We start from the raw sequence: 26,407 nt of genomic DNA, 5'->3' as shown, positions 1-26,407 counted from the left end.
TCATTAAATGCACTTACGCAGACCTAGATGGTATCGCCCACTACTGTAATTGTATGTGCTATACGTTTATACTATCGGCAGTGTGGTAGATTAGTTTACACCAGCATCGCCACAAGCACGTGAGTAATGGCTGTGCTATGACATTACAACAGCTACAATGTCACCAGGCAATAGGAATTTTTTGGCACCATTATAACCTTATGGGACCACTCTCAGGTATAAGGTCCGTCATTCACCAAGACACTGCTCTGAGGTGCCTGACGGTACAGAGAGAGCTGGGCCTTTGATTTGCATAAACATGGCAAGCAGCGCAGTGGGAGAACCTTGGACCGGGACCCATGTGACCTGTGACAAGTCATTTTCCCGCTGCGGTGGACTGAATGTCTGTCTCCCCTGAAATGCACAGGTTGAAAACCCGACCCCAAGGCGGTGGTGTTAGGAGGTGGTGTTGGAGAGGTGATTATGTCATGAGCACAGAGTCCTCATGAATGGAACTGGTGCTCTTATGGAAGAGACCCCAGAGGGCATCCCAGCCCAATTTCTGCTGTGGGAGGGCACAGCAAGAAGTTGGCAGCCTGCCTCCTGGAAGGGGGTGCCCACCGGAACCTCATGGTGCTGGCACTCTGCTCTCAGACCTCCAGTCTCCAGAACTGTGAACTCCAGAACTAATTCCTGTTGTTTACAAACCACCCGTTCTGTGGCAATTTGCCATAGCAGCCTGAATGGACTAAGGCACCTGCTCTGTATATTGATGATCACAGCACCTCTCTGGAGGGTTCACTGAGGCAATGACATGTGTGCGTGACTGTTCTGTGACCTGAAAAGCACCCTTGGGAAGAGAGAAATATGAATTTATATATACGAGCATATATTATGTGTCAGGTGACATGTATTAACTCACATTAGCCTCCCAGAAACCCTACGAAGTATTACCACTATTTTACTAACAAGAAGTACTAAGAAGTAGCTTGTTCAAGGTCACTGAGGAACCAGGATTGAAAACCATTAGGATCCAGAAACATTTATCTTAACAACAGTGCTATATTGAAACAACCACAGAGCACCCAGACCATCAGCCAAGACAGAAAGAGGCAATAACCAGGAGGGACAAAGGACTGGAAAAGTGTGAGGCCTCCTTCTCTTTCCTTCTATAGTCAAAACTTAACTTATTGTCCACAGGCCAGTTAGCTGCTTTATTTCACCTCTGAGTGTGTTTTTCAAGCAACTTGAAAAATTTCAAACAAGATTACATTACAACAGAATAGTCTGGCAATCCAGTGGAGCCTGTTCATTATATAATGTGTTTTTACTTTTAGCACTGGTATGATTATAAAACAAAGAAATTACGAAAGAGGAAATTTAGTCAACACAATTGAGCTCTTGCATTTTTTTCAATTTTAATTTTTTCAATTACAGTTGACATTCAATATTATTTGCATTTCAGGTGTACAGCATAGTGGTTAGATATTTATACATCTTACAAAGTGATCCCTCAGAATAGTTGTACCCACCAGGCACCGTACATAATTGTTAAAATATTATTGACAATATTCCCTATGCTATACTTCATTTCCCTATCACTATTTCATAACTGCCAATTTGTACTTCTTAATCCCTTTGCCTTTTTCACCCCAACTGAACTCTTACTTAAACTCAGAAAGCTCCGCGATGGATGGCCGGGGTTTCAGGTCACTAAAGGTGACATGCTGAAGAGAAGAATGCAAGATATTCAGGGAATTTGTACCCCTAACAAAGACAATACCGAGTGTGCTTTTGATGGTGGAGTGATTGCTCAATGCCTAGAAAATCTGTCAGCACTGTAAGAAACAAACCACTTCTGAGTTGCCAGGCTTTGTCGGCGCCATAAAAACATTTTTAGAGGAACGTATAACAGCGAATTTCAAGTCGAAGCCTAAGCTCCCAGGATAATCAGAAGACTTTGGGACTGTCACAGATCTACCACTCTGCATCTTTACAGATTCATCTACCACGTAGATAAGGTAATACCAGATCACGTTTTGTGTGATTCCTTACCGTCTCTTGAACACATAAGAAAATGTAGTTTGCAATAAGACATGTCTTATTTTATTTTAGTCAATCTTAGAAAATAAATTCACGTACCAAATCTAAATGTGATAATTCTGAACGCATGTTAAACTCGCCATGATGTCCATGCTCATAGCCAACACTACACAACCATTGTTCTCGGCACCATGAACAACGTAACTTCATCTCCTTTAAAACACATAATTTTTTAAAGGCGCCCTTATCGAAGATTCTTCCTCAGATGTGCCCCAAGTAAAATTCTTCCAGAGCAAACGTGAGTTCTGTCTTTTTCCTCATTCTACCTTTCATTCAATTTCAAATTAGCCCCAAGCAATCCTAAATGTTTTCCTTCTTTTAAACTGAAAATGTAATATGCTCGGAGTAAATAAGGATGCAAAATAATATTTAAACCATTTATAAACAATGATTTTTCATTTTTAATATTTTAGATACACATCTATGTATATACTTAAATGCTTGAAACCACAGCAAACATTCTATTTTTCGTTCCTTGATATTTGATGAACAATATATCATGAATTGTTTTCTATATTGCCACAGAGTATTCTGAATTCTAATGTTTAGTGTTCTCTTGTGTTGTTTGGTGGGGCCCGCTCATCACTCTATGTAAAACAGAACTCCACTCGCCTCCCACCTTTGGACTCCATATCCACGCTCTACGCTTTATTTTTCTCCACAACACTACCACCATCTGCCACACCGTAGGATCTACGATGTATGTGTTTACGTCAGTCTCTCCCATTAGAGAGCAATCTTCATGAGGGCAGGAGGGTTTGTTTGCTTGTTCACTTCTGTATAACTAGGGCCAAATATAATAACTGGTACATGGTAGACACTTAGCAAATATTTATTGAATAACTGAATATGCCATAATTTATGAAATCCAACCCTCTAATGTCAGACATTTTACACGAATATATTTTGATTCTATTGAATTTCTCTCTTAAGATACGTTCTTAAAAATGAGTCAAGATTGAGCATCTTCATAGATCTTATTTAGGAAAATTGTAGCCACTTTCTTTATTTAATGCTGGTTTGAAAGCCACTGTAGTTAGACTCTCAGGGCATGAAAATTAAAATTTAATAATAGACGTATCATTATGCCAATTCGAAAGGTGAACTAAGGCAAATGAATAAAAGGTACATTGCAACAAACTTCCTTGGAGTTAATATTCAACATGTAGACTTCAGGAACAAATATGTAAGATTTATTTTGTCAACTTTCTCAGCCATGCTTTGCTATTATACAACAAATTATGGATCAAATCAGAATTCCATAAAATACAATAACATTGTAAAAAAAATGATAAAATTTGCCCATTTATGGTAAATTTTTTTAGCAAACCATGAGGGAACTCTCACAATCTAGTAAGGAACGTCTATAAAAACCTACAACTAATACCATACTTAATGGTGAAAGACTAATTTCTTCCAAAAATGAAGAACAAAGCAAGGATTTCTGGTCCCGCCCAGTGCAATAAGGCAAGGAAAAAAAAAAAAAAAAACAGAAGCCATACAGATGAGAAAGGAAGAAAACTGTCCCTATTTGCAAATCACGTGATTTCTATGTGGGAAATCTTAAGGAATCTACCAAAAAACTCCTAAAACTTAGAAAAGTTTTTAACAGCATCACAGGATACAAGACAACATATAAAAAATAAGAATATTTCTATCCTTTAAATAAAAAATTGGGACCACAATTTAAATCACACGTTTACAACAACTGAAAAACAAAAAGACCCATTATGCACCACTCTAACAGGACACATACAGGCTCTTTACTCAGAAAATTACAAAATGCTTGTGAAAGAAATCAAAGAAGACCTGAGATACATATGACACTCGTAGATTAAAAGACTCAACATCGTAAAGATGACAATTCTCCCCAAATCGGTTTACCTGGTAAGACTTCCCAGCAGGGGATTTTGTTGATACAGACAAACTTATTTTAAAGTTTATCTGGAAATGAGAGGGGACAAAACAGTTTTGCAGAAGAGCAACGGCACTCGGGCAGAAAGGGGGTGGGAGACGCCCCGTCCTCAGCGAACACCCACCGCCTACCAGACATTCTGCGTATGTTATTTCACAAGCGTCCTGAGAGCTGTTCATTATTATCCTGAATCGGTAGCTGTTAAATTGCATGTTTAAGGTCGCACAGCCGATAAACAAACAAAAAAGCCAGATTTGTCTGACTCCAAAGCCCATTCTGCTTCTATTAGCAGCGCCACAGATCCATTGATTCACTCAAGAACTATTTATTGATCAAATACCTTTGCTTGGCACTGTACCAGGTACAAGGGAAAAAGCATTTTGCACCAAAACAAAACAAAACAAAACAAAAAAAAGTGGTTCTGCTCTGGTATCGCACGGTGGAGGAGATGAAGGCAGACATAAATCACAGAGTTGCCCAAGTCAATAAAATCAGAGCTCAGGAATGCCGAAACAGAGTCCTTGGACAAGTTAGTTGCCTTTCAGGTACTCGAGAGGCCGCATCCCTTCTTTCTTTCTCAGAATTACAAAAGAAAAGGCTCTAAGAACGGATAAGTCACATACGCATCTGCAAACCTGGACATTTCCCCTGATATGAAGCGTGTGAGACGCTTTCTTCATGGAGATGGGCCTTCCAAGCTTTAGAAAACAGTTTTAAAAATGGACATCTATTCTTATGGTAGGAAACAGTTAAAAATAATATTTGTTCAATTGAAGGTTGCCCCCCATGCAATATCAAATGGAACCAGGAATAATTACTTGGCAATTTTAATCAGCTTGTGAACTTTAATTATATGATAACTAGCAAGTTATTTAATTAACGTGTCTGAGAAAGGGGCAGAGGCAGGATATTAGAGTCAGGGTCTCAAGTCTCTAATGTTATTTATCTAGTAACTTTGGGAAAATTTGAGGAATACTCAGAGAGTGGCATTTAAAACTGGTATATAAATAGCAACAATTGCTTTTCTGGATGGACTTTCTAATCCCAGAGTCGTGGGAGTCCCCTTTCCTTGGAGGTGTGGCATCTGGTTTGGGCCCCTGGGGAAAGCTACATCCTAGGGATCTGACAGTGGAGAGAGAGGATGGGGTTGGGGGCTTTCTGAACTGCTATGACCCACCAAGTGAGTCACACCAGGCATCTGACAGCAGCCTTGCTGAATGCAGGACCGCTCTGTAGCGGGGACAATCGCTCCCAGCTGCCTTTGAGCATGTACGTGTGAGAGAACGTTTCAGAAAGGGTGTTTGGTGACCGAGTTACTTTGGCAGTCTGCTGTGGCTTCTGTTTCCTCAGGAAGCTCGTCTTCCCAGTTCAGGAAGGTTGGGTACCCGCCTCTTCCTCCTCTTCTACTCTCCCCTCAATTGTTCTATGAATCCTTGTTGTTGTTGTTTTTTTTTTTAATAACTTAAAAAAATTTTAGTTGGCATACAATATTATATTCCTTTCAGGGGTACAATATAGTATATATAACTTGGTAAATGATCACTCCAATAAGTCCAGTACTCATCTGACACCATTCACAATTACTACAATATTATCGACTATATTCTTTATGTTATACTTCACATCCTCATGACTGTTTTGTAACTACCAATTTGTACTTCTTACTCCTTCCCTTCTTTCACCCACCTGCCTACTCCCCTTTCATCTCTCAATCCTCAAAAGGTTCTCTGTGTCTGTGAGTCTGGTTTTTGTTTCGTTTGTTTATTTGGTTCTTCAGATTCCACACGTAAGTGAAATCATATGTCATTTGTCTTTCTATGTCTAACTCACTCCATTCAGCACCATCTCCTCTAGGTCCATCTATATTGTTGTAGATGGCAAGATTTCATTCTTTTTTCTTATGGCTGAGTAATATTCCATTGTATATATGTCCTACCTCCCCGTTATCCACTCATCCATATGGACACCCAGGTGGACTCCACATCTTGGTTATTGTAAATAATGATACAGTGAACTATGGATGTACACATCCCTTCAAAGTAGTATTTTGGGTTTCTTCAGAAAAATACCCAAAAATGGAATTACTGGGTCCTTCTTTTGCTCTTATCGTAGCCTTTGTTCTAAAGTCATTTTTTCTGCTGTAAGTATTGCTACCTTAGATTTTTTTTTGTTTCCATTTTCATGAAATATATCTTTTCATCCCTTTACGTTCAGTCTGTGTATATCTTTCGACCTGAAGTGAGTCTCTTGCAGGTAGCAAGCATAAAGGTCTTTCATTCTTATCCATTTGGCCACTCTATCTTTCGAATGGAGAATTTAATCCTTTTTCATTTGAAGTATTTGTTGACAGATGCAGTTATTGCCATTTTATTCATATTTTCAATTGTTTTCCTTCATTCTTCTTAAGGAAGTCCCTCTAACGTTTCTTGTAATACTGGTTTGTTGGTGATGAACTCTTTTAGCTTTTTCTTGTCTGGGAAGCTCTTTATCTGTCCTTCGATTCTAAATGATAGCCTTGCTAGGAAGAGTAATCTTGGTCGTAGGTCCTTGTTTTTCATCATTTTGAACATTTCCTGCCAATCCCTTCTGGCCTGCAGTTTCTGTTGAGAAATCAGCTGACATTCTTATGGGAGCTCCCTTGTAGATAACTCCTTTTCTCTTGCTGCTTTTAAGATTTTTTCTTTGACTTTTACCTTTGTCATTTTAATTATGGTGTGTCTTGGTGTGGGCCTCTTTGGGGTCATCTTGTTTGAGACTCTCTGTACTTCCTGGGCTTATATGTCTATTTTCTCTGCCAGGTTAGAGAAGTTTTCCAACATTATTTCTTCGAATGCGTACTCAATCCCTTGTTCTTTCTCTTCTCCTTCTGGTACCCCCATGAGGCAAATGTTGTGCTTGATGTTGTCCAAGAGGCTCCTTAAAACATCCTTATTTTTGGATTCTTTTTTTCTTGTTGCTGCTCTGATTGGATGCTTTCTGCTACTTTATCTTCTAAACTGCTGATCTGCTTCACCTACTCTACTATTGATTTCTCCTGAGGTATTCTTCATTTTAGTTACTGTGTTCTTCATTTCCGACTGGTTCTTTTTTTATGTCTTCTGTCTCCATTTTCGTTTTCTATCTCTTTATTAAAGTTCTCACTGAGTCCATCTTCTCTTCCCCACATTTCACCGAGCATTCTTACAACCAAAGTTTTGAATTCTGCAACTGGTAGATTGCTTGTCTCCATTTTGTTGAGTTCTTTTTCTAAAGCATTGTTCTAGTCTTTCATTTGGGACATGTTTCCTTGTTTCCCTATTTTGGCTGCCTCCCTGTGTTCATTCCTATGTATTAGGTAGGTCTCCTAGGTCTCCTAGTCTTAGCAGCACAGCCTTATGTAGTAGGTGTCCTGCTGGGCCCTGTTCACTTCAGCTGGGTGCTCCAGGTGTGTCCCTTGTGTGGGTTGTGTTTTTCCTCCCGTTGTGGTTGAGCCTTGGCTGCTGTCTGCACCTCGGTGGGAGGGATTGCCCCTCAGGCTGATTGGCTGTGAGGAATGGACAGTGAGAGGCTGACCCTATGAAGCAGGATTCGCTTTAGCAGGGCTCTGGTGCCGGCCCAGTCTGCCTTTTGAGTGTGTCAATTTTGGATGCTACCCGGGGTGGTGCTCCAGCTCAGTTGAAACAAAGCACTGAGTGTGTGGGTCGGGGCTTCCTGGAATAGGTCTAGCTGTGGGCCAAGTTCAGCCGCAGCCTGTGCACTGCCTGGAGCTACCTGGCAAGTGTCACCAAGCAATCCACAGATGGCCACCGCCTGTGCTGGGCTTAGATGTGCCTCGAGAGGCCACGCCATGAACCGAAGCTGGCTGCTTCTAATGCAGGGTTTGGGGCGGCTCAGCAAGAGGCACAGGGCATGCTGAGGCCAGGTGCTGCTTGCTTGAAATTTCTGAGCCTTTGGGAGATTTTAGGAAAGTCTGCAGCATGAGCCAAGGCAGGCCAGTTGTATTAAAAAAGCCACTGGAGGTGGCTTGGGTGGGCTCACAAGTTAGGAGAGATGGGGTCTCAGGGAATCACCAGGGCAGGACAACCTGTGTTAGCTTGGTTGATGGAGACTCGCACCTGGAGTAGGGAGGGCTCAACAAAGGAACAATGGATTCTACCAGCATTTCTGTCTGAGAGAATGTCACCCTTCATAGCCCTTTGTCACATTCAGCTAAAATCTCTGCTGGTTCTTACAGATAGAAGTTGTGAGGACTTCTCTTCCTCTCCTGGAACCCTGGGCTGAGGAGCCTGGGAACCCTGGGGTGGGGCTGGGACCCCTCCCTCCTCCTGGTGGAAGGGACCTCCCTTGCTGAGATATCCCTCCCAGTTCTCAACCACTACATGCAGTTGTGGACCAGCCTATTTCATGTCTCCCACCCCTTCTAACAGTCTCAAGGTGGCCTCTTCTGTGTGTTTCCAGTTGTAGAACTTCTGTTCAGCCAGAGCTCAGGTGACCCCCAATGATGGTTGTTCTGTAGTTTAGTTGTAATTTTGACGTGGTCGTGAGCGGAGGTGAGTACAGTGTGTCTACTATGCCATCTTGACCAGAAGTCCCTGCTGTGAATTCTGCTGCCTGAATGATATTCTCTTCCTCCTCTTTCAGTCTAAATTCCACCCATTCTTCAGGGCCTAATTCAAGTCCTACGTCATCTCCTACAAGGCCTCTGTTCTGAGTTCCAAATGCTCCATTGCCCACCTCTAATTTCCAGAGCCCTTGATTAATTCTATTAGGTATTTTGGTTCTAAGACCTTTCCTCATTGGCTCATTGGTTTCTGAACTCATTTATTCACTCTATTGTTTAAGAAAATATTTAATAAGTGACAACTTTGTGCCAGGCCTTGAATAAGGCTCTATAGATTTTTCAAAGAGCAAGACACAAGTTTCATAAAGTATCTTGCCTCTCCAGCTACAATGTAACTCCTAGATGTTGAATCATATTGTTTCAGCGGCCACTCCCTTCGTCCTTCTGCCTCATTGTCTAGAGGAGTGTTTCCCATCTGAGCAAGTGCTCTATGCATACTTTAGAATGAATGAATAAATAAAAGAATGAGTCCCTCAGTCTCTCAACTCAGTAACCTGGTAATCTAGCTAACAGTTTTTAAGCTTCGTTGTTCTATTGTAGAGAGCCAGATACCTCAGCATAAGCAAAGCCAATTTTAAAAAATAAAAATGTTGAGCTAAAACTGTTCAACTCATTCAGAGTTGAGAGATAGGAATATTCAGTTTGCCTTTACAAATGGTTTGCCACGAAGTTTCTTTAAATCGTGAGCTCCTGTCTCTAGAACATTCGGCATGCAATCAGCTATGTAGGGATGCAGCAGCTAAGTCAGAGAGGTGAATGCTCAGTAACTGGTGTTACCTGTTGGGGCTGCAGCGGTGGAGAGCTCCTTGTTCTTAATAGCAGACTCCTGAGGACAACAGCTGTCCCAGCTGCCTCCCGGTGTTGAATATACTGCAGGTGCATTGCAGAGTTATAGGACTTGACCCCTTTACATCACTCACAGGGTATTGTGATGCACAGTGGGTTAGAAAGTTTTGTTAGGTATTGCCTTTCATGTCTTACGCTTGTAAAAAGCAGTGGTCCTTTGGCCCAGCAGCGCATGAAAGAGAGGGTGAAAATTAGTGTGGAAAGGAAAACCAAGTGGGCAGATAAGCCAGATAACACAAGGACAACATAAGGTCAAAAGTCTGGGTGGTGCTGTATTGACAAGAATTGCCTTTGGCAAGTCGGAACTGAGGAAGTAGGGCTTGGCATGAGGAGACGAATGAGTTCGGCTCTGCTTTCTCCAAGACTAGATTAGGCTTCATCCTGTCACTACTGAAGGCATCGAAGGGGACTTTTAATTGTTTGCAAATATAGTTTAAACCAATTCATTGGACATCACAGTAGCACTGCAATATAGAATAGCAAGTCATAACCCGAGAGGAACAGATGGCAAGTATGTTCATTCAGACCACCGTTTATCAAAAACAAAAACAAAATAAAACACCATTATTTTCCAGAGGATGCTGGCCTGGATACAGGAGTAGCTCTTAGCTAGTGTTTGCAACTATGAAGTAAAGTATTTCCATAAAGTTTCAGGTGCCGAGGTGGCATTTAGGAGAGACTAGAGGCTAGACAGGGCCTCCAGCTCTGTCTGCCATTGAAGCCCAGGTTGAATTACATTTTAATCGAAATGTTAAATTTAATTTTAAGAATATTAATCCATATTCTTCAAGAAGGAAAAAACAAACCAAAAATCCCCATATTATTCATGGAAATATACCTGGCAATACAAAAAAAGGCACAAAGAAGAAGTCAAAAAATGAATATAAATCTCATGAGTCAGAAGTTACTGTTGTGTGTAATTGTGAATATTGAATATTGGGTTAGATGTCGTTCTAAACATAAACTGAGTGATGTTAAGCATTAGATAGCATTATAAACTGAAATAATTTTATAAAACTAGAATCATACTGTAAATGACATATATATATATAAATATAGAAACATAACAAATAAATTTAAAAACACTTCTCTAAAGAGTCAAACCAAAAATTATGATGATTAATCTACACATTGTAGAAAGTCGTGTGGATCAGTCATTATAAGTTCCTCTAAGCTGAAGGGACAGCTTTTGCATAAAGATGTTCATTGGTATCTATTTCTTTAAGTTCGTGCCAAGCGTACTGACTTCTAATACATAGTTCCTCTATTCTCCAGCCTTAAAACGTCCTCTGATTCCCCCATGGGTTTTATAAATAGCAAGCTGATGTGTCCTTTTAGAAGAGTGCTAATGGGATCATCCTGTAAAATTGGGCCAGTAGCTATGGAGCCATCGTTCCATTGTGTCATATTATCATCAGAATCCCTGAAATGGCAAAATACTGAGAGGTTATCCTGACCGCCGTCGAGAGAAACAATCATCACCTTTTCTTATAATACCCAAATTTTCAAGTTTAGAGGCATATTTATTAAATAACTTTTCCCCAGAACCTTCATCTGCATAGGACATCTACATATTCTTTTAAAGTAAAACATGTTTTCATAATTTAGGTAACACAGAAAAACGTAAGAATATTAAAATAATCGGAAATCCTTCAATCCGGGGATATTTTCATTAATATTTGAGCTCACTAGATATGTCGCAGTATTGCTGGGGTAGGGTGTACTCAGATTCCCATGACAGTTGGCACAAGAGGAGCGCCGGCTTCTCGTGACCCACACTTTATCCTGAGTCAGAGCGACCGGGCTGAGTAGTCCTCACCTACTTCCCTGAACCATCCCCCTTCCTCGCCACCTCTGAACACGGAGCCAGCCCCACACGGCAGGTCCCCCTGCCATTCCTCTGGTCTCCTTGCTGCCTTCCTCCACCCCTCTAGTCTAAAGGTACCTTTCAAACCGGTGACCGTTGAGCCACAAAGAGCGCGAGGGTCCCTGTAGTGGAGAATGTAGCGTCCCACCCGGATTCTCCCCTTCGCGACTGACGCATTTCCACCGTCTCTTGGTGTGTATGTTGCCTCTTGATAACACAACTGAATCTCTTTCCAAGAACTGCCTTGGCCAGAGGAACCTCTTCCACACGTTAGGCACCCACGTATAGGGAGCCCACAATCAATGACTTGTCAGTATCAGGTCATCAAGGCCCAGCCCCGTCGCCCCCCCCCCAACTCCGCTTCATTTGGGACAACTCTGAAGGGCCTCCATGTCCAGTGGTCCCTGTGGAATCAGCTGGCTGAGGTTGAATTGCTGCATCTGAGTTCGATTTCCTCCTCTGTCCAACTCTGCTCCCTTTGCTCCGTCATATAGTTCCCGAGACCAGTCACCCCAAAAAGACACCTCCGTGCAATTCTCTGTCTCAGTGTCTGTTTCCAAGTGAACCTGACTTAAAAGAGTTGGGGTTTTGAAGTGGGCCGAGGAAGCCGACTCTGAATGCATCTCTGGAATTCCCTTACCCACTGGCAGACTGTCGGCGAGGACCTCGCCGCTGGTCCCAGCCCCGGCATTCTGCCGCGGAGCAGTCGTTGAGACATTCACTTCCAGCACACGCGAAGAGGATACATGTAGAATGAAACACATCGGCGCGCGCAGTTTCTCCAGCTTTCAAGAGACCGGAGGAAAAAGTAACAATGGAGCCATGAAACTGGGTGGCCATTACCACTATGCTTTGCAGTAAGACAGCGAGTGTCTCGGAGTGATTCGTCATCAATTTAGTCAAGATGAGAAAGCATTTGCAGCATACAGACTCACTTGCTGCAGCAGAAGGGCAGAAACAGATGAGACTCAGGGTGGCAGAGCCCCAGAGAACAAGCCCAGTGAGTTTGCGGTGCCATTGTCAAGGCCCTGGCTGGAAAGGAGTGGCCTCCTAGATTCAGGATGAGGAGAAAGGAATCGGTGCACTTGAGAACCTTGAAATCCCAGACCCTTCTGAATTCCCTGGGCCCGCAGAAGTGGCGCCCTTGCTTGACCACCCGGACACAACTCAAAAGACAGCCCTCCCCTCTTCAGAATCCACCCCTATCTCCCCTTCTGGCCGCCAGGCAATAATTAGACTAAGCAACAGCAAAACATGCAGGGGATGTGCTGGACCCACCAGGAGGGGAAAGGAACTACCAGTCAAAAGGATAAAACCTGAATTCTGAACCTAAGGAAAAGATTAGATAAGCTTAAATATTTTACAGAATGACTGGCCTGAACTTCGTAAAAATGAAAAAGTCAAGAAAGATAAAGAAAGGCTGAGAAACCCTTCTAGATTAAGAGAGTAAGGCGGTTTGGTGGATGAAAGCACTCCGTGACCTTGGACCGGCTCCTGCCCCAGACCGTGACCTTGGACCTGCTCCTGGCCCAGATCGTAAAGGGCTCTGCAGCAGATGCGGGCTGTGGCCCCCCGATGCCCTCGCTTTAGGACTGAGGTTCTGGTTCCCCAGATGAAAGTATCACCTGATGACGGATCATAGGTCAGTCCCTCCCCAAGAACTCCTAACTAAGATGAATTGCCTTTTCCAAGACCACCCACTCTTCCTGGGGCAGCCCACATCCCATGACTGGTTTATATGGGGATACAAGTGTTCAGCCTCCTGGTCCCAGTTTGGGACATCTCTGAAGTGCCATCCTAGCCCCAGAGCTGCCCACAGCACGGGCTGAGTCCACAGACGCAAGGGACTGGGAGCTGCTGATCTTATCGCTTTGCCGTGTCTTGTTTCCTTTGCTAAGTGTCGCTGTGTGAGCACACCCCAGTAGACCGCCCCTGTGCAGATTTCTGTCTCCCGGTGTGTCTCCCAGGAAACTGTATCTATGAGACCGACCCAAAGCCAACATTCCTCTCCCTTGAAAAGAACCGCAGCCCCAGCATTCCGGTCAAATGCCGGGGCAGAGCTGAGGGAATGGTGATAAAGAGGATTCCGTCAAAAGAAAACTTAAAAGAAGACGCGGGGACAAACGAAAAGCTTCTTCCCTGTGATGATAAAGGTTATTCTCAAGTTTCTAGTGTCCTGAAATCTTATTTTTTAAAAATCTAAGATTTTCAGATCTAACAGATTTCTCCCCAATAACAATGAAGAATCTTCTTTTTATCAGACAAATGCTACATAAATGTTTAGGGAGATGCTGCTAGATGCTTATTGCCGCACTGACTGGCAGGAGTGAGGGAAACCTAGGCGGCTCGGTGCCAAACCCAGGCCAGAGTTTCGACTCTGCCCCTTGGCTATAAAGATGGGCAATAAAACCTCCCTCCAAAAGGTCATTCACATCAGGATTAGAAGAAACAGCATCTGTGACAGCGCTTTATTGGTTTGCAAAGGTTAGTTGTAATTATACAGGGCTGTGCGGACCTCAATAGCCTAGGATGTCTCACTGGCTCATTGACGTGAATCTGTCTTACAGGGCAATCGCATATGGGACACTTTCCTCAGATATTTTATTTGGAAAATATTCAAACTCACAGAAAATTTGAAACAAGATGACACTAACCACCCATGTACCTTTCACCTAATTTTGCCAGTTTTTAGTATTTCCCCATGTTATATGTATATTTTCTGAGTCATTTGATGTAGACGCCATGACATGTAACCCTAAACATTTACTAATCTGTGTTGTCTGACCTAAGAAGAGTAACACTAATTCTATACCATTTCATATACAGTCCAAATTGACCCAAAGTGTTTTTCAAAGCTGATTCTTTTTTTTTTTTTTTTAATCATCCAAGAGCCAATCGAAATCCACACATTACATATAATTACAATAGTAATTATGTTTGGTCTCTTCTAAGCTACAAAATTCCCCTCACGGTTTTTCATGTTAATGTTTAAGAGTCCACATCAGTTAGTTACCTTGTAAAATGGTTCACAGTCTATTTTTCCCCCTCATTGCTTCACGATTAGATTCTAAGTAAACATTTTTGGCAAGAGTACAATGTATGGGATATTGTGGAATATTATATAGTTTTAAAGACCTAACCAAGATGTGTGTCAATTGTATCTTAGTAAAGTGATTAAAAAAAAAAAAAAAGACTTGACCAAGATGTTGGATAAAATTCTTTTGGTTTTAAGCTACAAAAGTGATTACTATTAAGTTGACGAAAAATTAATTTCTTGGAAGATGATTAGACTGGGTTATAGAACTGAAGGAAGAATGAGATTCACCAAGCAATCAGGGGGCAGATACCAGCCCAGGGCGCAGGACCCCAGAAGCAGGGGTTTCTGGTCCACTGGGGACTGAAATTATATGACAATGACAACAGTCCTTCTGTCAGGGTTAGGATCACATCGCGTGGACATAGCCCCTGGGGAAATAGGATCAGGCAGCCACTCCAACTGCTTTCTATTTAAGTGATGATGACATTTACCATTCTAAGAGGTTGATACAAAAATGCTTTTACTGGTTTTATTTGTTTGATACTTCCAACAGACCAAAAGATAGAAAGTCTCTGAAGAATCCCAAAGTCATAGAATGTCTCCTGCCATGAAATCCTTTTATGCATGTTATAAACTGAATGTGTCACCCCAAAATGTCTATGTTGAAGCCCCAACCCCCAACGTGATCATGTTTGGAGACAGGTCTTTGGGAGATAATTAGGGTTAGATTAGGTCATGAGCCCTCCTGATGGGCATATTGTCCTTATAAGAAGAGGAAGAGGAGATTTCTTTCTCCACATGTATACACGAAGGAAAAGAAGAGAGCTCTCACCAGGAGCCGAATCAGCCCACGGCTTGAACTTGGACTTCCTAAACTGGGAGAAACACATATCTGTTGTTTAAACCACTGGGTCTATGGTGCCTTGTGGTGGCGGTGCCTGGGGCAGTATCTCACCAGACTGCCTTCCATCCCTAACCCTCGGCCCCGACCCCCGCCCAAATTAATAAAATCGCTGACATCCCGGTCTCCCAAGCCGTGGATCTGGGAATCACCTAAGAGTGCTTCTCTCAGTCCGGACCTCTTGCATCTCGCCGAAGACGTTCATTTCTCCCTCTTCTTGGTTTCATTGTGCTGTTCACGCCTCGCCCTCTACTTCGCTGTGAAAGACTGTGAGCTCGAGCCTCTCGGGCGCCTCCTTAGGGCCCGTTCCTCGTCCCTCCTTTGCTGACACAATTTACCTTTGTTCGGATTGCAATGGGCCCAGGCCCGGCGCGTGATTCACGATGGAGCTCAGCCGTGATGGCTTTTCTTGTCCTTCTCCGCAGCTCAGAGTGGCCTGGGGGACTTGGTTCTGGCCAAAGACACATAACGCCAAGTCTGCTGAAGGGTCGCTGAGAGATGCTTTTCTCCCCGATAATGGAAACGCCTTCACTCACGCACGCCTCCCTTTCTTCCCGATTGAGGATGCGGTGCCCGGAGCCCGGCAGCCACGCTGCAGTCAGCGAAGGCCACGCGTTCGATTCCGCGCATGCGCCGTCTCCTGGGTCTCAGCCCGTCTCTCCCTGGGTTGGCCTGGCTGATCTTTATTTATTCTTCCTCTAGGGAGCCTCTGCCACCCCACCTGACCTTGTACGTACCGAGACCTCGTCACTCCGTGCCGTTTCCCAGTGTGTCGGCCCGTTACGCCCGAGGCTTTCACGTCGGCATGTTTTCTTTACGAGAAGCGGCTCAAGTCAGTTACGTTAGCTAACAGAAAGAAATTTGGTCTGTCAAAGACTGGGCTTCGAATCCTCATTCTGCTAGTTTATCGGTTCCATTGGTTAGTTCTTAAAAGTGGCAACAATAATATTTTAAAATTAAATTTATTAAGGAAACATTGGACGATAACATAAATTGCAGGTGTACATACAATATTATAACATAATACCTATATATTATTTTGTGTGCTCACCACCAAAGTCTCGTTTCCCTCTGTTACAATATGCTGTAGTCATAATAGGAACATTGTCTATATCATAGGATCGCCGTGGGGAATAAATAACCAATGCCCGTGAAAACACGCAGCCCGGGGCCTCGTGCATGCTCACATTTCACCAGGCGCGCATCGCGGTCGTCATTATTTCTGACCTGGCAGCTACGCGAACTCACTCACTCGCTGGATGCCCAGGCTCCCGTTCCTAATCCGGCTCAGAAGCCTCGAGCCAGGCCGGGTGCTCCTCCTGCTGGGCTGCAGGTGGGGGCGGTCAGGAAGCAAACGCCCCGGTCGCCTTGAGCTGCGCTTCGCTGCGTGCTGCCCGGGCGGTGGCCCATGGGTGCGCTCCGTGGCGTCGTTCGCGTAGTCTCAGGTGTCCTTGCTCATCTGGCTCTTTAGGATCCAAATCAGATCGCCTCAAACCCACAATACCGTTACACGAGGAAGTCCAAAGCCCTCTCAAAATTTCGTCGAAGTTGGGGCTGGGGAGATAGCAGGGCTATGGACATGTTCTCATGTCTTTTTTTTTTTTTTTTTTACTTTAAACTCCAGCTTCTTCAGTTTATAGTTGTGCTAGAAACTGCTACTCATCCCTCAATGGCCATTCTGTCCTTCTCAGTAATAGAGTCCTCAATGTTTAGCTGAATGTGTAAGACTAAGAGACCACAGAGTGGGAACGCTGTGCTCAGGAGGAAGCCGGTCAGACAGAGATTCCAGGGTCTGAGGGGGTGAGGCTCAGGGTGAGGGAAACGCAGCAGGCGTTTTACAGCCCAAAGACCAAGAACTGCTTCTATCTCATATTAGGACGTCAGTGTGCGAGGTGGCTGATTGGCCCGTGACGTCCAAGTTTGTCGGGTACGTGAGCACGCAGTCGCTGACGCTCTGCGGTGTGGGCTCCTGCCCCGGGTACCAGCCCCCAGCATCCCCTGCTGAGTGAGGATCACCGTGCCCAGCGACACCTGCTCCGGTGGCAGCAGGCCGGGTGGCCAGGCTGGCGTTTGTCACATCTACCAGTGGCTCTGTGTCTAATTCCGGCCAACTAAATGCAACTGGAAGTGTTTTGTGCTGTCTCTGGGAAATACCTTTTTAAAAAGAGGCCTGGCCTCTCTTTCCTGTTGGGTAAAAATGCAGATAAGATGCTGGGACTCGAGCGGTCCTGGGACGGAGTGATGGAAGCCACGCGTTTCGGATGCGAGAGCAGTAAGTGGGAAGAAGGTGGCTCCCTCGTGATGGCGGAGCCGCCAAAACAACCCTCGACTGCCGTCCTCCATCCTTCGGACTTTGTTGAAGTCTTTCCTGAAAACCAAACGCACACGAGGCCGAGCAGGACAAGACCCGCCTCACACCCGCCTTAAACGCAATCTTGCTTTGAAATAGGACTTTCTACCCACTCACTCCCCTTCGTTCATTCATTCATTTTTCAAAAAGAGCGTTTGGGATACTGACACTTCCTTCACTTTCTGCTTAGGAAAGGTCAGGAATTTGGGCACTGAGAAAGAACCAGACGGCATTGTCGCTCATATCCTATTTTAGTCCCCAAGCCTCGTGTGGCCTCTGGAAAGCAGGGATTGACGAATAACAGGGTTGTCACGACACGATCAGTTTGAAGTCCTGTTTCCAGCTGTCGATCACAACCGCGGGGGGATGCGAGCCATTTTGCTGTGGAAACGCATTTCTCTGCAGCTCCGCGGGGCGAGGCAGGCCAGCGCGCACACACGCCGCTCCTCGTCTCCTCGGGAGCCTTGAAAATTAGGTCCAGTTTTCCTGATATTAATCACTCGAACTCTGGCTCCTTGATACAGTGTCCCTGGAAAGTGCGAGACTCTAGAGAAAAATGGGTGACATGGGAACACAGACTGTGGACCAGAGTCGAAACTAAATTTACAGAAAAGAAAGAAATGCAGAGAAAAAATTGTTTGCGTAAGCTTTGGAACAAGAGTCATACTTGCTTGGCTCTTCACCACCAGCCTGACATGTTGCTAAAGTATTTTACAAGGTTATTTTTCTTAGTCGTCACAATGTAATGAGGCAGGTACTGCAAAAGTCGACTGGCCATGGAAGCAAATGAGGCCTGGAGACATGCGCTAACTCGCCCATCGTTGCTCGATCAGGAGAGGTAAAGGGAGGCTCTGAGCCCAGGTCTGCGTGGCCCCAAAGCTCTTGCTTTGAACCATGACCTTCCTTGGCCTCTGTGGAGCGTCCTTCCAGCACAGCGGGAAGCCTGTGGGTCAGAGGCCTGGGCTGGCGCTCAGGAGCTCCCCGACTTTGGGTGTGTTTAAACTTAGGCTTCTGTTTCCTTGCCTGACAGCCCGATGTCCCTTTCACTGGCAGGAAATCATTGCCCCGGGACACAGGCCTCCTGCTTCTGCGCTTTCGCGACTCGTCATCTCCTGTGATGACTGATTCATGCGGGGAAAACTCCTGGGAAGAGTTTATTGAGCAGCGGAACAGGCGATGCCGGGGAGGTTCCTTCAGAAAGAGAGGGGACTGCAGGTCAGTCACAGTCCCTCTCCCATCCCGGCCCCCTCTGGCTGCAGCCCTTTGTCCTGGAATGAGGTGACTCAGCACTTGTGAGGGAGGCCCAGGCTGAAATTGCTGGAGGAAACCGAACAATTCTTATTTACCAAACTGTCAAAATCCTATCATTGCAATTAAAGAGATAGGCAATTAACTGTGTCTTAATTACAGCAGCTGCCACTTCATCTGAATGCTGTAATTTACAGAGAGAATGGGAGGAGACTTTAAATTAATGTGTGTCTTTAAACAACGAAAAACAGTGATGGAGCCTGAAGAAAATTGTCAGCGGTGGTCGCTGAGGCCCCTCCTGGAAAGAGGCATTGTGATGAGCTATGTTCACGGAGCGCATGATTTTCTCTGCCTTTGTTGTCTAATGGCTGCATTCTTAATAAACGCCAGAAGGACATTATTATAGCCTATGTTGTTTACAATGCAATTTAGTGATTTCAATAGCAATATCATCTGTGAAGCCCTCTGCAAGTGTCATCTCAGTGTGTGTGTGTGTGTGTGTGTGTGTGTGTGTGTGTGTGTGTGTTTTAACTCATCTTTAAAACAAAGATTTTTAAACAATCAGCCCAGACTCGTGAACAAAAAAGCAAGCTTCCAAAGCCAGGGATTTAGAGGGTACTCGGATCTGCATCTGTACAAACACTCTTCGAGGTCGCCTTTGTCATCTCCAACAATACAATGAATCCTAGGCTCAGAGAAGCAGAGACATTTGCTGAGGGTCACGGAGCCGGTTATGAAAGCGGCCAAGTCAATTTCAAGCCCAGACATGACTCTAGAGTTTGCTTTTCCCTCAAAGGCTGGCTGGTACCAACAGTGAGGAAACCCAGAAGAGGGAGAGGACAGAGCTGTGGCAAATGCAAGGTGAGCAGCACTTTGACGTCACTGGGTGCCAGGGAGGACGGCTGGCAGGTTGGGGGCCAGACTCAACCTGCGTTCAGAGCAGCACTTCAGGCCCCGGGAGGTCCCGGACGGAGTGACAAGAACATGAAGTTTTTGAACCAGCTGACCACGCTTCAGTCCTCTGCCCCTCCACTTCCTAGCCGGGTGACCTTGGGAAATATCTTGATTGTCCCTGATCTTCAGTAAGTTCAGTGTCACCCATCTGCATATTGGAGACGGGGTCAGCCTCCCGCTCTGAGGCTATAAAGGGATGACCTGCTTCAAAGTGGCTGGAAGAGTGGCCGGTGTTGTCGAAGGCACTCAGGAAAACGTTCGCTCCTCCCTCTTCACCCCCAGAAGGTCCCTGGTTTCAGGACTGGCGCGATTCACCTGGATGTGGGAGACGGAGGCCTCTCTGAAGGAGATTATTGACCTTGCTCATGAGTAAAGCAATTCCCGCCCCACCTCCAAAGCACCTCCGTCAAATGCACATGACGTTGGATTGTTGAGCAACAGAGCTAAGAGGTAGCAGTGAGTCTGGAATGAGCAGTGGCAACTGTTGAATACTAAACAAAGGAAAAGCTTCCACATTTAAGACGTAAAACGAGGGATCAGCTTCCCCATGGAAGGATGTTTACATCCTGTCGCTGTATTCCTCTGTGGTTCCTTCTGTGACTCCGAGAAATACTGACACACAATTTAGATGGAAAATACCCACATAGGAAAGGAAGGGGCTCTTATAATAGAAAGTGAAGCCTCCAAGTCTGCCCCTTATTCAGAAGACAAGAGAACAGGAGGGAAAGTGCTGGCTCCCTCGGGTCAAGTGCAGCCGCCCGAAACATCACAGTGAACACATGACGTGAACACGTGACGTGAACACGTGACGCGAACACGTGACGCGAACACGTGACGCGTCACGTGTGCGTGTGCAGGAACCGACTCATTCATCATATAAATGGAGAATACATACTGTTATAGAATATGTATATAAGAGCGTGCTTTGTTGCTTGCTTGGCTAAGCGGTTTGCTGAAATATTTACTTTTCCCACATGTACCGATTACTTTGTAAATAATTCAGAAATTTAGTTTTTTTAGAAAACGATGTCCTTGAAAATCAGGTTGCAACTTATAGCCTTTAAATGTCGATGGCGACAAATGTACCACACCCTAGTGAGATAGACGTGGTCCCCATTAGCTAATGATGCACGCGGACTAATAATAAGAGTTACAGGAGGCCTGTCGAGAGAATGGCGGGAAATGGGTTGCAGGGATCTGAGCAGGCAAATGTGACATTTGAAATATGGACTGATTTTCCACCGCAAGTGACGGGGGAGGATCTTCCCAGTTAAAAAGGTTCGCATTGGCAGAGACACGGAGGTGGGTATGTTCAAGCCACGTACCAGCGTCACTGGTTTGGTAGGGCTTCTGCAGCAAGGTGCCACAAACTCAGTGACTTAAGCAACAGACGTTTATGATTTCGCAGCGTTGGAGGCTCGAAGTCCACGGGCGAGGCGTGTCGTGGACGGTCCCAAAGGTTGTACGAGCAAACCGGTTCCGCGCCTCTCTCGTCTCTTCCGGGGGTTTGGGGGCGGTCCCGGGTCTTCCTCGACTTGTAGACACATCAGCCACCTCTGTCTTCATCGCCACACGGTGGTCTTCCTGCGTCTCTCGGTGCCCATGTCTCCGTGTCCAACTTTCTATCTTTTCTTTCTTTTTAATGAGAACACCTGTCATATGGATGAGGGGGTCACCTGACTGACCTCATCTTAATTTAAGTAACGACACCTATAACCACCCTATTCCCAAATAATGCCACAATCTAATATGTTGGGGGCTAGAACTTCAACAGGTAAATTGGCTGGGGCGGGGTGGGGGAATGGTTAGACACAATTTCAACTATAACAACCAAGACGAAAGTCATATAATGTGGCCGACATACAGGCAGAGGGGAGTGAGACCAGAGAAAGAGACACTGAGGCAAGACTTTCAACAAAATTAATGATTAATGTTTAATAATAATGACAAACATTGGTCGAGAAGCTGTTTTATTCCGGGCACTATTCTCAGTACTTCGCATAGAATATTTGATCCTTACCATTTTTATGGATGTGGAAATGGGGGCATGGGGAGCGGGCTTCGCTCAACTTTGAAACTAATCTGCAATGTCTCAGAAAATGGATTTACTTAAACAAGAAAAGAGGAATTGATGAAGAAGGGTCACATTTTCTGTGGTGCAGAAAAGCTGCTTTGGTCGGGCTTCTGGAAGCTGGCTCAATGCGACTCCTCATCAACCAGCCTGAACTGTTTTTTTTCTCCTGAAAGTCGACTGGTTGGCGAGTTTTTTGAGTCAGGATTGAGTCATAGCTGTGGTATGTTCTCCGACCAGAAAACAGACTTTGTTTTTGAAGCCACCGAGAAAATGTTTGAATAAAGAAAATATGCTTCCATAGTTACAGGCGTCTCTGATTCGTGATTTTTTGAATGGTTCCCAGTAGAGTTTGTACACTGGATTTTTTTTTTTTTGCACTTAAAGGTGGCTTCTGCTGTCTTTCCCAGTCTGTCCTGGCACCGTTCTTTGAATGTCTTCTCAAAAACCAATAAAAATTTTATAATAATTCTGAAGCTGGACAAACCAGTTCAACGGGCCTCAGTGTGAGAGGAAAAAAAGGAAGAAATTCGAGTGGGAGATTATTCTTGTCCAATTATTGATGTAAGAACTGTGGCCTTGGACAAATCCTGCCTCTGGTCTTTCTGAATTACTTCTAAAAACCAAAAAATCCAGCCAGGTCTGGGGACAGAGAAAACCAAAGAAGGAAAAGAGAGGATTCACAGTCCTTTCTCTCAAGGCTTTTGTTTCTGTTTTCCCAGACCCAGAAATATTCGCCCGGAGATATTAATGATAATGGCATCGTTTTAAAGAGATGCCTCGCCTGGATGTCGACGGGGCCCTCAGACAATGCGCTTTTGATGGTCATAGACTCACAGAATCAACCTCAGAGAGCCTGGTGCATTTGCTGTGCTAGGAGGGACAGAAGTCAAAGAGACAGCAGTGACTCGCTAAGGACACAGAGCTTGACTCCATCCTCTGGGATTAAGTGTGACAGTGTGTGGACACTTACGAGCAATACGAGCTGAAGTGTAAGAGTTTTTTTTTGTTTGTTTGTTTGTTTTTGGTTTGTTTGTTTTTTGCTTTTTTAAGAATAACCCTTTCATACATAATTTTCTCATTAGAAATTTGTCAGGTCACATATAGACCTTGCGGAAAGCATCCAGAAATCGCTTCCAGGGCCCAAATGGCAGTTTGGAGCTTACTTTTTTGAGGACGGCCACTCTGACAGTTTAGATGACCAAGTGAAAAGACAGTTATGTTAATCCCCCTCGACGCACGGGTCTATTATTTTTCTCTAAATGGTGAGCTGGTTGTCCCACTGCCATTGACCAAACGTTTTTAGGTTTTACTTTTTTCATATGATTATATCACAGAAAATGAGAGAGACTTTTATCTATCTATCTATCTATCTATCTATCTATCTATCTATTATCTATCATCTATCTATATCTATCTATCTATCTATCTATCATCTATCATCTATCTATCTATTATCTATCATCCATCCATCTATCTATCTATCTATCTATCTATCTATCTATCTATCTATCTATCTATCTATCTATCTTATGGTAACATTGGTTAACGAAATCCAGTAAGTTTCAAGTGTACAATTCAACAGTAAGGCGTATATATATATTGCATTGTGTGTTCACCACCCATAGTTAGATTTCTTTCTGTCACCACATATTTGACCCCTTTTACCCCATCTACCTCCCCCTCCACCCCTACCCACTGGTAACCTCTAGTCTGTAGTCCATGTTCACGAGTCTCTGTTTGTTTGTCCTGTTTTGATATCATTTCTCTGACCTGTCGATTCTGTGACAGTTATATACTGGTGTAATTACAGTAGCTTTACAGGACAAGGTATCCTCCTTACCTGGATGGATGAGCAGGGACAGACTTTATCGCCCCGAGAGACCTGAGGGGTCTCGCCCTTTGGTCCTGATCTGTGGTGCAGAAGGACACACAAGGGGTCATTGGGAAGCTCCGTTGCTCTGGCTTGCCCATGGCCCGTGGACCTTTCTAGCAGACCCCCTCACGGAGAGTAAGTTAATCACAATGAAGTCCTGTCCCACCTTTCAGAATTCCAAAACCACGGGCCAGCGCTCGCCTCGTCCGTTTCCCGCGGGAACTGCCACCGCCTCAGGCCCCTCCTCCCTTGCGCTGGAAGCAGGGCACGTCCCCGTCACAGTATTTGCACTCTGTCTCCGTTGTCTGCCAAGCCAAAGCCGTGTTTTGGCGTGTAAGCTTCGTTTAAAATTTATTTTTACTTAATGGGGCGGCCCGATTCTGTTTGGACGTCTAATCCAGTTTTAGTTGCCTCTTTGTCCCCTCTCCTTGGGCTCATTACCCTTTTTCTTATTGTCATAGGCAGCCACAATATTGGTCTCCCTAACCTTGCACATCCCTTAGCGCACCCCAACAGTTTCCCCGCAAAAATACGATAAAGTCGCCAGATAAAATACAGGATGCCGTGTCCTATTCGGGACACACTTTATAGGATGCCATGTAATAGTGGGGATGTACTTATACTAAAAATTGTTTATTGTTTATCTGAAAGTCAAATTTAACTGGGCATCTCTATTTTTATTTGATAAATCTTGTCACCTTAAAATACAACTGCCTCTGTGCCTCAGAGGCGCAATAATGTGCGAATGGGGTCCATGTCCAACTCACTTCCCTTCACTTCTCTGTCTCCAATGACCAATGTCCGTTTACTGTGAAGGACATTGGGGTTGTTGGTGGTGGTGGGGGTACCAGGAGACAAAAAGTAAACCCAGCCATTTTTTAAAATTATACTGTTGATATTTATAGTAACATTTAATTGAAAACGGTGATTTTTTTTTTTCTGGCTCAAAAGGAAAATGGAAAAATAAACTGCCCCCTCTTCCCCCACACTCGGCCTCCCCTTTGGACCCTCCCGGCCGCAGGCCGACGTGAGCTGCGGTCACGCACCCAGCACCATCAGCCTCACTGCGCACATTGCCACTCCGTGGGCCACGGGCACACCGAGGCCACCAGATCCACGTCACGTCATGTCAGCCTCAGCGTCACAGTAACCCCGGCTGGCCTCCCAACCCATCGATTTAGGCTGAACTTGTGACAGTTCCTTTTCATTCACACCTGAGAGGGCCCAGCTCTGGAGAAACCAAACAACCTTGACACTCTGTTCGGTGGCCAGGAAGACGTAGGCCAAATTCCTTTGTGGCAAAGACTTCCTGTGAAAAATAACTTCAGGACCCTCCGTATTGAGCAATGTTGTCTAATAAATGCTGTCTGTGTCAAGAAGGAAATAGCATTCGTTTATTTTTGTTTTTATTTCTCTTGCTCTTGGAGTCAATTTCACAAAAACACCGCAGAGACGGATGTCCCGAAGCTTGGTTCCTGTGTTTGCTTCTGTGCGTTTTACTGTTACAGTTTTTATATTGAAGTCTTTCATCCGTTTTTATTTAATTTTTGTGTATGGCATCAGATAGTGGTCCAGTTTTGTTCTTTTGCATCTGGCTTTCCAGTTTTTCTTTCTCCGTTGTACCTTCTTGGCTCCTTTGTTCTAAATTAGTTGCCCATATATGTGGGGGTTTATTTCTGGGCTCTCGATTCTGTTCTATTGGTGGTATTTTCCCACTAACAACATACTATTGTGATTACTATAATTTTGTAGTATAGTTTGAAATTAGAGAGTGTAATACCTCTGGCTTTGTTCGTTTCTTCTCAGGAGCGTTTTGACTACACAAATATGCAGATTTTTTGTTCTATTTCTGTGAAAAATGCCATTGAGGTTTTGATAAAGATTGAACGTAGAGCTCAAGCTTCTGCACAGCAAAGAAAACGATCAAGAAAACAAAATGGCAACCAATCGAATGAGAGAAAATATGTGCAAATGATATTTTCAATAAAGGGTTAATATCCAAAAATATATAAAGAATTCATACAACTTGATAATAGAAAAACGAACCAGAAAAAGGGGCAGAGGAGCTAAGATTTTTCTGCGGAAGAACATACAGATGGCCAACAGGCATATGAAGAGATGTTCGACATCACTAATTATTAGGGAAACGCAAATCAAAACCACAATGAGGTATCACCTCACACCCGTTAGAATGGCTATTTTAAGAAAGATAAGAAGTAACAAAGGTCGGAGAGGATGTGCAGAAAAGGGACCCCTTCCGCACTGTTGGTGGGATTATAAATTAGTGCAGCCACTGTGGAACACAGTTCCTCAAAAAATGAAGAATAGAGCTACCATATGATCCAGCAATTCCTCTTCTGGGTATTTATCTGAAGAATATGAAAACACTGATTTGGAAAGGTATATGTATTCCTATGTTTACTGCAGCATTATTTGCAATAGCCAGGATATGGAATCAATCCAAGAGTCCATTTTTGGATGAATCGATAAAAATATGTGATTCTACATTAATATATATGTAATATAATTTGTATATATAATAAAATATTACTCAGTCATAAAACATGAAATATTGCCATTTACGACAATATGGAAGGTTTATGCTAAGTGAAATAAGTCAGTTGGGAAAAGACAAAAATCATCTGATTTCACTCATATGT

General features: G+C 44.2%; 1 long non-coding RNA gene across 1 annotated transcript; it reads left to right on the top strand.

The window, feature by feature from the left end:
- Nucleotides 1-1,760: 1,760 nt before the first annotated feature.
- Nucleotides 1,761-25,311, top strand: LOC118613334. The gene is made up of 3 exons (XR_004955376.1): nucleotides 1,761-2,000; nucleotides 22,594-22,863; nucleotides 24,699-25,311. It is a non-coding gene; the product is annotated as an uncharacterized LOC118613334 (long non-coding RNA).
- The last annotated feature ends 1,096 nt before the right edge of the window (nucleotides 25,312-26,407 follow it).

This window comes from Rousettus aegyptiacus, unplaced genomic scaffold (assembly GCF_014176215.1).
Source record: "Rousettus aegyptiacus isolate mRouAeg1 unplaced genomic scaffold, mRouAeg1.p scaffold_m13_p_18, whole genome shotgun sequence".
NCBI classification, from domain to species: Eukaryota; Metazoa; Chordata; class Mammalia; order Chiroptera; family Pteropodidae; genus Rousettus; species Rousettus aegyptiacus.
The sequence above is the reverse complement of the archived record's forward strand: the minus strand, read 5'-3'. Positions and strand labels throughout refer to the sequence as shown.